Source organism: Gadus chalcogrammus, chromosome 10, assembly GCF_026213295.1.
Source record: "Gadus chalcogrammus isolate NIFS_2021 chromosome 10, NIFS_Gcha_1.0, whole genome shotgun sequence".
NCBI lineage: Eukaryota > Metazoa > Chordata > Actinopteri > Gadiformes > Gadidae > Gadus > Gadus chalcogrammus.
The window spans coordinates 10,607,208-10,617,700 of record NC_079421.1 but is presented as its reverse complement, the minus strand read 5'-3'; positions in this window follow the sequence as shown (position 1 = coordinate 10,617,700).

Genomic DNA, 10,493 nt, shown 5'->3' with positions numbered 1-10,493 from the left:
CACGGTGTACGTTTCCATGAACACTGGATAAGTAGCATTTCAACGTAAAAAATAGCGTGTTATACCTACAGTATCCACACGTGCCGCTGTGGAGGCGGGTTTCGGGGTTTGGGTTTCACGGCTTTCGCGGCAAATTGTGGACATGATTGTTTAGGGGGGGGGGGGGGGAGGTAGACTGTTGTTGACCGGGGGGGGGTGGGGGGGGGAGACACGTTTGTTGAGGGGGACGACGGCGACACGATTGTAGGGGGGGGGGGGCACGCTCGACAACGAGAGTTGGTTTTTATTGAATGCTCGACAACGAGAGTTGGTTTTTATTGAACGAGACTTCAACACGGAACAGCTGCACGAAACGATGGTCACGTCACTCTCGGTGACGGTGTTGACAACAATGAACACACGAACAATGTTAATAGAACAACACACAACCACATAACATCCCGAACCCATTAACCCCACTTAATCCTAACAACAAAACAAGTTAACAAAAGCCCCTTTTGTCAACTGACAACCCCAATTCCCAGAATCCTCCGCGGCTCCGGAACACGGCGTAGCTTATATTAATCTTTATTATCTGAATGGGAAATGCAATATTTTAGGAGAGATACACCATTAAACGCGTTTCTAATGACATTTCTAGCGAGAAATGTACATTTTCCTTACATAATCTTCAGTCAGTGAATGTGTATGATCTTTATTAATCTTTATTATCTGAATGGGAAATGCAATATTTTAGGACCGATTCACCGTTAAACGTGTTTCTAATAATATTTCTAGCAAGAAATATACTATTTACTTGCATAATCTTCAGTCAGTGATTGTGTCTGATCTTTAGTTTTATAGTTATTAGGATTTGATCGGCTCGCTCGCATGTTTCAACAACGTCAGGTTGTTAGGAATAGCGACGCTGCATTCGCTAAACTAGCAGCTCCCGTGCTTCCTGCGTTTGTGTTATTAAACTGTTACTTTATGTAACTTTTAATGATATCATCTTGTTAGAAACACGTATATCTGAGAGCCAACCCAGTCGCCAAAAGCATACGTTGACAGTGTATGTTTCGTGAACACTGGATTACGTCGCATTTCAACATAAAATAGCGTGTTATACACACACACACGCACGCACACACACACAAGCACACACACGCACACGCACGCACAGACACACACAGACACAGACACACACACACACACACACACACACACACACACACACACACGCACACGGTGCATTTCGCTGCTAAAACAACAACAAAATATTCCCTCAAATATTATTACTAAAGAACCGTTTTCCAAAGAACGAAATGTAAACCAACGCATTCCGAATCGGAGTGTTTCTCCGATTTTTCCATGCTACACAGAACGAAATGTAAACCCATGCAAATAAAGACTTCATGGTCATAATAATTTAAATATCATTAATCTCCTGAGTGTGTTGGGTGGTATTCTATTTTTTTCAACGGGGCTGGTGCCGTCTCCTTTTGACCTTTTGACCCCAGACTTCTGGGGGAATAGCTTAATCAATTCATTAGTCAATCAGAAGCATGTAAATATCTTCCCGGTGGCGTAGGAGGACGAACAAGGTGTCCTTCAACATCTACGCTTCCAGGCGATTGCAACGGTGCCAGACATGAGCATATTCGAACATGTTTAATGGTAGTAATTAGCTGTCGAAATTGGAGGCCTTAATCAAAAATGAGCAGCTATTGATTTGCTTCCCGATAAAAATGTGTGACAAATTACATGTTATTTAGCATCTACACGTTTAGTTGAGTCCAATGACACCAAGCATGACACTCTAGCTAATGGTAACATGTATTTTACATGGTACACCTAGGTCTAGGACGAGATCTCGGTGTAGCAAGAGGGCGAGCTTGATCTCATTGGACTCAGCTTAACGTGTAGATGCTAATTAACATGTAATTTGTCAAAAATCTCCATCGGGAAGCAAATCTATAGCTGGTCATTATTGATGAAGGCCTCCAAAATCGACAGCTAATTACTACCCCGAAACATATTCAAATATGATCATGTGTGGCACTGTTGCAATCGTCTCGAAACGTAGATGTCAAAGGACACCTTGTTTGCCCTGTTGCACGACCGGGAAGATATTTTCATACTTCTAATGGATTGATTCATATTTTAAGGTTCTCGGAGTGAGACTTTAAGCGGCTGCAGCAGAAGTGTTGTGACGAAAGATGATATCAAGACATTAATAGAATATTCCCATTCACATTATGATTCTTCGTCATAACATCCGACCAAACATCCTTTACATTCACCGACCGAAGATATGAAAGTCCAGGCCCCCCCTTCCTGCACTCGGGGTCCGACCGGGCCAAGTTTCAGTGCGGGGGGTCCCAGTTAGGCCCTAGAATATGGTATTCAAATTTCAGGGCGGTAGGACCTTCCTATCTCAAAATCTGTTTTTCCACCACATTCCGGCCGGAAAAGGGGCGTGACCTCCAACAGTACAGTCACTTTACATAAGACAGAGGTTAGTTTCTAGGCCCCATTTTTTGCGGGATGGAGGTGTACATTTGTGGCTTAATGTGTGTAGACACAGCTGGCCTGTGGCCACGTCTTTGAAGTCTGGGGTCAAAAGGTCAAAAGGAGCCGGCACCACGCCGCTTATGAGATAACAAAAAGTGAATCTGTATTTCTCTCATAACATTTTGTCATTATTGAAGAGAGGCCTGATTCTCAGATATGCATGTTGGACTGTTAGGGTATAGGTCTGGGAAGAACTTCAGGCCAAAATCTTGCAAGCGAGCCGCTGGGTGCAGGTGCAACGAGATGGAGCACTTGCTGAGTCATTTCCTGTAGGGCTGGAGCCACAGGTTGAAGCGTATATGCGTCCTTTGAAACCCCCTTTGATATATAAGAGACCCCAAGGTACAGTTTACTTAAATGTTCTCGCCTCAGTCACCTATTGCATCACTTCCTTTAGGGCTTCGGCCTCCTAATTGATCATTGCAGTATAATTGAATGCCCTCTTTCATATTATATGATACTTCCACCACTGGGACGTGGCAACAACTCTCCAAATCCATATGGGGGGGGGATGCTTTTGGACAGTAGGGGTGTACACTAGACATAAATAGGAAGCAAACTCAGGAGAAGGAATGACCTCTCACAAATATTTATTGAATAAATTGTTTCAAATAACCCTGCCTCGTTAAATCAATGAACTTGGTGTTTTGCTTTCAAAAAATAGGTTATAGAAGAAGTCTAAACTGCAGAAAATAAAAACATCCAAGCTGCCTTTTAAGGATACCTCGGAATATCAGTCTATTTTTTAACCGTCGGACCCCAGTTTACGACAAAAACAACACAATTTACGGCAGCTCCTTTGCCGCGTGGTTTTTAGAGCCATGTAAGGATTAGAGGGGGAGGTCGATAGCAACCACCATAGCAACCATGACGTTCAAGTGACTTGATGCAGCCCCGTTGAAAAAAATAGAATACCACCCAACACACTCAGGAGATTAATGATATTTAAATTATTATGACCATGAAGTCTTTATTTGCATGGGTTTACATTTCGTTCTGTGTAGCATGGAAAAATCTGAGAAACACTCCCATTCAGAATGCATTGGTTCACATTTCTTTCTTTGGAAAACGATTCTTTAGTAATAATATTTTAGGGAATTTTGTTGTTGTTTTAGCAGCGAAATGCACCGTGTGCGTGTGTGTGTATGTGTCTGTGTGTGTCTGTCCGTGCGTGTGCGTGTGTGTGCTTGTGTGTGTGTGCGTGCGTATGTGTATAACACGCTATTTTATGTTGAAATGCGACGTAATCCAGTGTTCACGAAACGTACACTGTCAACGTATGCTTTTGGCGACTGGGTTGGTTCTCAGATATACGTGTTTCTAACAAGATGATATAATTAAAAGTTACATAAAGTAACAGTTTAATAACACAAACGCAGGAAGCACGTGAGCTGCTAGTTTAGCGAAAGCAGCGTCCCTATTCCTAACAACCTGACGTCGTTGAAACATGCGAGCGAGCCGATCAAATCCTAATAACTATAAAACTAAAGATCAGACACAATCACTGACTGAAGATTATGCAAGTAAAAAGTATATTTCTCGCTAGAAATGTTATTAGAAACACGTTTAACGGTGAATCGGTCCTAAAATATTGCATTTCCCATTCAGATAATAAAGATTAAAAAAGATCATACACATTCACTGACTGAAGATTATGTAAGGAAAATGTACATTTCTCGCTAGAAATGTCATTAGAAACGCGTTTAATGGTGTATCTGTCCTAAAATATTGCATTTCCCATTCAGATAATAAAGATTAATATAAGCTGCGCCGTGTTCCGGAGCCGCGGGGGATTCTGGGAATTGGGGTTGTCAGTTGACAAATGGGTCTTTTGTTAACTTGTTTTGTTGTTAGGATTAAGTGGGGTTAATGGGTTCGGGATGTTATGTGGTCACCGAGAGTGACGTGACCATCGTTTCGGGAAGCTGTTCCGTGTTGAAGTCTCGTTCAATAAAAAACAACTCTCGTTGTCGAGCGTTCAATAAAAACCAACTCTCGTTGTCGAGCGTGCCCCCCACCACAAACGTGTCTCCCCCCCCCCCCCTTCAACAAACGTGTCGTCGTCGTCCCCCTCAACAAACGTGTCTCCCCCCCCCCCCTCCCCGGTCAACAACAGTCTACCCCCCCCCCCCCCCCCCTAAACAATCGTGCCCACAATTTGCCGCGAAAGCCGTGAAACCCAAACCCCGAAACCCGCCTCCACAGCGGGGCGCGTGGATACTGTCGGTATAACACGCTATTTTTTACGTTGAAATGCTACGTATCCAGTGTTCATGGAAACGTACACCGTCAACGTTTTTTCTTGGCGACTGGGTTGCACACACACACACACACACACACACACACACACACACACACACACACACACACACACACACACACACACACACACACACACACACACACACACACACAAATAGTGGTGGTGATGGTGTAGGTGTTGGTGGTGGAGGTAATGGTGGAGGAGGTGGAGGAGGTGGAAGAGGTGGTGGAGGTGGAGGTGATGGTGGTGGAAGTGGAGGTGGTGGTGATGGTGGTGGTGGTGGTGGAGATGATAGTGGAGGAGGTGGAGGTGGTGGTGATGGTGGTAGTGGTGGAGATGATAGTGGAGGAGGTGGTGGTGTTGGTGGTGGAAGTGCAGGTGGTGGTGGTGGTGGTGGTGGTGGTGGTGGTGGTGGTGGAGATGATAGTGGTGGAGGTGTGTGTGCTGCATTGGTGGTGATGTTGGTGAAGGTGTACTGGTGGAGGTGTGGAGGTGTGTGCGGTGCGGGCGGTTGTGTGTGTAATTGAAAGGAAGTGCAGGGGCGTGCTGCCCAGTTAATCCATTCAGCATCATTATGCTCCCGCCAACAGACCCACCCCAGCTGCTCACACACCAACACAAAGCCAGGCGGGGCCGTGGGGGCCGCTGGGGGCCCCGGGGGGCTGTGGGGGGCCCGTGGGTCACGGGGGTTAATGAATGATTATTTCTCACTTTGTAACACAGCGTGATACAGATCTTAAGGGCATCAGAGGGCCCTCCCCAGGGGCCCCTCCACACTGGCCCCTGGGGGCCCCTGCAGCGGAGGACAGCGGCCCGGGCCTGGGCCCCGGCGTCGATGAGCCCATTTAATGAAGATTTATGAGTTCAACTCCCGCTGCGCCGCGGCCGCTGAGCATTAATCAAACCGTCCTTACTGAGAGCGTCCTCACAATGTCTGCACCGTGCACTATGACACACTATCACACACACACACACACACACACTATCACACAAACACACAGACACACACACACACACACACACACACACACACACACACACACACACACACACACACACACACACACAATCTATCATATGCACACACAAATATACGCACACACACACACACTATCACACACTGTCACACACTAGCATACAAACACACCATCACACAAGCACATCATCACACAAACACACTATCACACACACACACTTTCACACGCAAACACACTATCATATACTATCACACTGTCACACACTGTCATACATATCGAAAACACACACACACACACATCATCACACACACATAATAATAATAATAATAAATTGTATTTATAATGCACTTTATATTCAAGAATCTCAAAGTGCTTCAGAGAAAAAAATACCAAAAAACTATTAAAAAGGGGGAACCTCAAAGAAAGTTTAGCTAAATGCTCTTTTAAAGAGATGGGTTTACATACACACATACACACATGCACAGTCACACACAGTCACACACATACTATCACACACACACACACACACACACACCATAGAACACACTGTAAATCACACACTATCACACACACACTGTCACACACACGTCGTGTCACACACACACATACCCACACACCCACACACACCCACACACACACAGATGCACCCACATACTATCACTCACACACATAAAAAACACACACATCACAAAAGACACCGTCAAACACACACTATCACACACACACAAACACACACAAACACACACACACACACACACACACACACACACACACACACACACACACACACACACACACACACACACACACACACACACACACACACACAAACACACACACACACACACACACACACACACACACACACACACACACACACACACACACACACTCCTCAGTGCTACATTGTGCTGTGTTGCCGGGTGAGGCCCTCATCTGTATTCATGTATTGATGCTTCATATGTATGTATCTGGTTGTGGTGCAGGTGTGCGGACGGCGTCGTCATGGTGATTCTCCAAACTCGATCTCGACGGCGCTGAACGCATTACAACAGCGAGAAGGGGCGACGCACACCGCGGGAACACGACTAAACGCACAAACACAAAACACAAAGTCGACACTTTGAGAACTAAAAGGGTTTCTAACGACGCGTAGAGCAGAACCCGGGGAGCGTGGTCCTCTGAACCCAATCAGTGGACAGTTCCCACGCTCCCCGCTACTGAAGGGCTACCCACGGCTCCTCTCTGAAGAACAAAGATCAGAACCTCTCGGGATGGTGGGTTCCTGTACCGACCAAAGAGAGAGAGAGAGAGAGAGAGAGAGAGAGAGAGAGAGAGAGAGAGAGAGAGAGAGAGAGAGAGAGAGAGAGAGAGAGAGAGAGAGAGAGAGAGAGAGAGAGACGGAGAGAGAGAGAGAGAGAGAAAGAGAGAGAGAGAGTGAGAGAGTGAGAGAGAGAGTGAGAGAGAGAGAGAGAGAGAGAGAGAGAGAGAGAGAGAGAGGGGGGACAGGGGGGGGAGAGAGAGAGAGGGGGGGGCAGGGGGAGAGAGACGGAGGGGGGGAGGGGGAGGGAGGGAGAAAGAGAGAGGGTTGAGCTCCTTCCTTTGTCGATGACAACTGTTTAAAGGATTTATGTCAAGGCTGACAGTGGAGAGAGAGAGAGAGAGAGAGAGAGAGAGAGAGAGAGAGAGAGAGAGAGAGAGAGAGAGCTGCTGTCATTAAACCTGATCCTCCCCCTTGGTCTTTTCTGTCTGACAGCGATGCCTGCATGGTGATGTCATCGTTGTATCTCATATAAATATATATGTATATATAATGTATATCTATAATATATCTGTCAGTGTGTTCCTTATCTCAGAGCTGACTGTGAGAACGTGATCATCAGCAGGACTTTATCCGCTCAGTAGGAAACACCCCTGACACCACGGTTACTATGGTTACTACGGTTACTATTAACAGGAAGTAACTTCAAAGGGAAACTCGCTCAAAGGGAAACTCGTCTGATGGTTCATCACACCGGAGGAAAAGGAGCCGCCGGCCAATCAGAGCTCAATTCCTGTCCCCAGACGGCGTCTTCAAACCCAGCTCGGAGCCGGTTGGAGGTTGTCCAATAAAGAGCCACTTCCTGTCCACGACATCGCTGGGTGTTTGTGTGACAGGAAGTGTCTCTTTATTGGGTGAGAGTGGACCATGTGACCCGGAAGCTAGGACCCAGCGGCAGACCCCGCCCCCAGGGGCCGGTACCAGGAACAATCGCCGGGAGGGGGGCGGGGTGGGGCGGGGGGGGGGGGTCCGGCTGAGACCCAAGGCCGGCCGGGGGCCCGGGGCCACTGCCCACTTCCTCCCTGGAGCCGCGCCGTGGGTTCGATGCCTACCTGGGGGTGTGGGGGGGGGGAGAGGGGGAGGGGGGGGAGGAAATGGGTCTTAGTGCTGTGTTGTGAATCATGAGAGGATACAGGAACACACACACACGCATACAGATAACCATACGCACACACACACACACACACACAGAATCATACACATACACAGACGCTAAATCATACGCACACACAAACAAACACACACTCATACACACACTATAATACACACGCAGTCACTCATGCAAACACTCACACATGCAATCATACAGACACACTCTCACACACACGCACACACACACACACACTCAAACAGACACACACATATAGACAATTGTACCCAGACAATCATTCACACACACACACACACACACACACACACACACACACACACACACACACACACACACACACACACACACACACACACACACACACACACACACACACACACACACACACACACACACACACACATACGCATACACTCGCAAACACACTTATACTACTTATACATTAATAATACACCTGATAAATATACCTTGAGTTATCACAAAATGCTAAATTTCGCATACAAATTGGTAACTATAAGTGAATCTCTCTACATTACAAATTAATGAGGAAATCCATTGACCTAAATACTTAAATACATAACTTTTGTTATATTTTTCAGAATGGATACATTCTGTATTAAGTGGTAACTTTCTGTTATATATTCCTCTGATTTTATACTGCACCAATCATTTAACAATCACTTTATCAGCGCCAAAATAGGGGAAGACTTTTTATCTCATTGTGCTAATGGAAGGATTAATTAGTAAATACCAAAACACATAACAATACCTAGAAATACAAAAACATGACAAACATTCACTTCTCCATAACCCAACAGCTACCATGAAGTGAGATTCATGTTCTTTCTTTAAATGATTAATTTAAATGTCTACACTTCAACAGGATCAATACACCCAGACTGCACTGCTGTACTCCACACAGGAATCTCTATATATATATATATAGATCATACATTTATGTACAAATATATTAAACATTATATCGACTATACCTATTCCTATATATTCCTATATCTTAATTTATATCTAAATATCTACAAATAAAATGTAAACATATACATCTATACACATACACATATATATGTATATAGATATAATATAGTCACAAATTATATCTATAGTATAGATATAATATATAATACACATAATATATATAAATCTATGCTATTATATCTTGATCAGTATAGCCGCAGTGTGGCTTCTCTCCACAGGGGGAGACGGGCTGGTGCCCCCCCCCCCCTAATGAAACCGACAGAAACAGACGTGCAGGAGGTCACTGATGCAGTTCACTACGACCCGCCCCCCTCCTCCCCCCTTCGCTCTGGGTTTGACAGGTTTTGATGCGTCGGTGGGGGGGGGAGAGACGGGGGAGACGAGGGAGACGGGGGGACCTCTCATCCAACCTCTCGTCTGTGGTTGCCGGCGGCGATGGGTCCTCATTGGTATTCGGAGGCAGTCGGCGCGGGAACAGGAGGGCCCACTGGAGGGTGGAACTCAATAATCCCTGACCCCCGACCCCGGAGCGGGCCGTCCCGTCAGAGGGGGGGGGGGGGGGGGGGGGGGGGGGGGCTAGAACGCTCTGCGGGCCGCTAGCTCCGGAGCTACCGATGGGCGACACTCGCTGGGCCCTGACACTGGCCCCTGACCGGCCCCTACTGGCCCCTACTGGCCCCTGACCGGACCCCCCCTCTAGTCTAAATGTAGTCTAGTCTAACTCTAGTCTAGTCTAACTATTATAACTCAAGTCTAAATCTAGTCTAGTCTAACTCTAGTCTAGTCTAGCTCTAGTCTACTCTAACTATTATAACTCAAGTCTAGCTCTAGTCTAGTCTAACTATTATAATTCAAGTCTAACTCTAGTCTAGTCTAACTCTAGTCTAGTCTAGCTCTAGTTTAGTCAAACTCCTGTCTACTCTCTGGTCTCAGAGAGAGAGAGAGACCAGAGAGAGTGACATGCGGATGAAGGTAAGGAGAAAAGAGGGAGACGGAGAGCAATATGAGCGGAAGAGAGACAGAGAAAAAGATACAGAGATACAGATGGTAGACAGGAATAGAGAGAGAGAGAGAGATAGGGAGAGAGAGAAAGAGAGAGAGAGAGGGAGAGAGAGAGAGAGAGAGAGAGAGAGAGAGAGAGGGAGAGAGAGAGAGAGCGGGTCCCATGCAGGGAGTTCATCCATCATTAGAATCAGTGTGTTCTGTAATTACTATGTCAAGGAGACACAGCCTGGGAGAACACACACACACAGACGTGCACATACACGCACACAC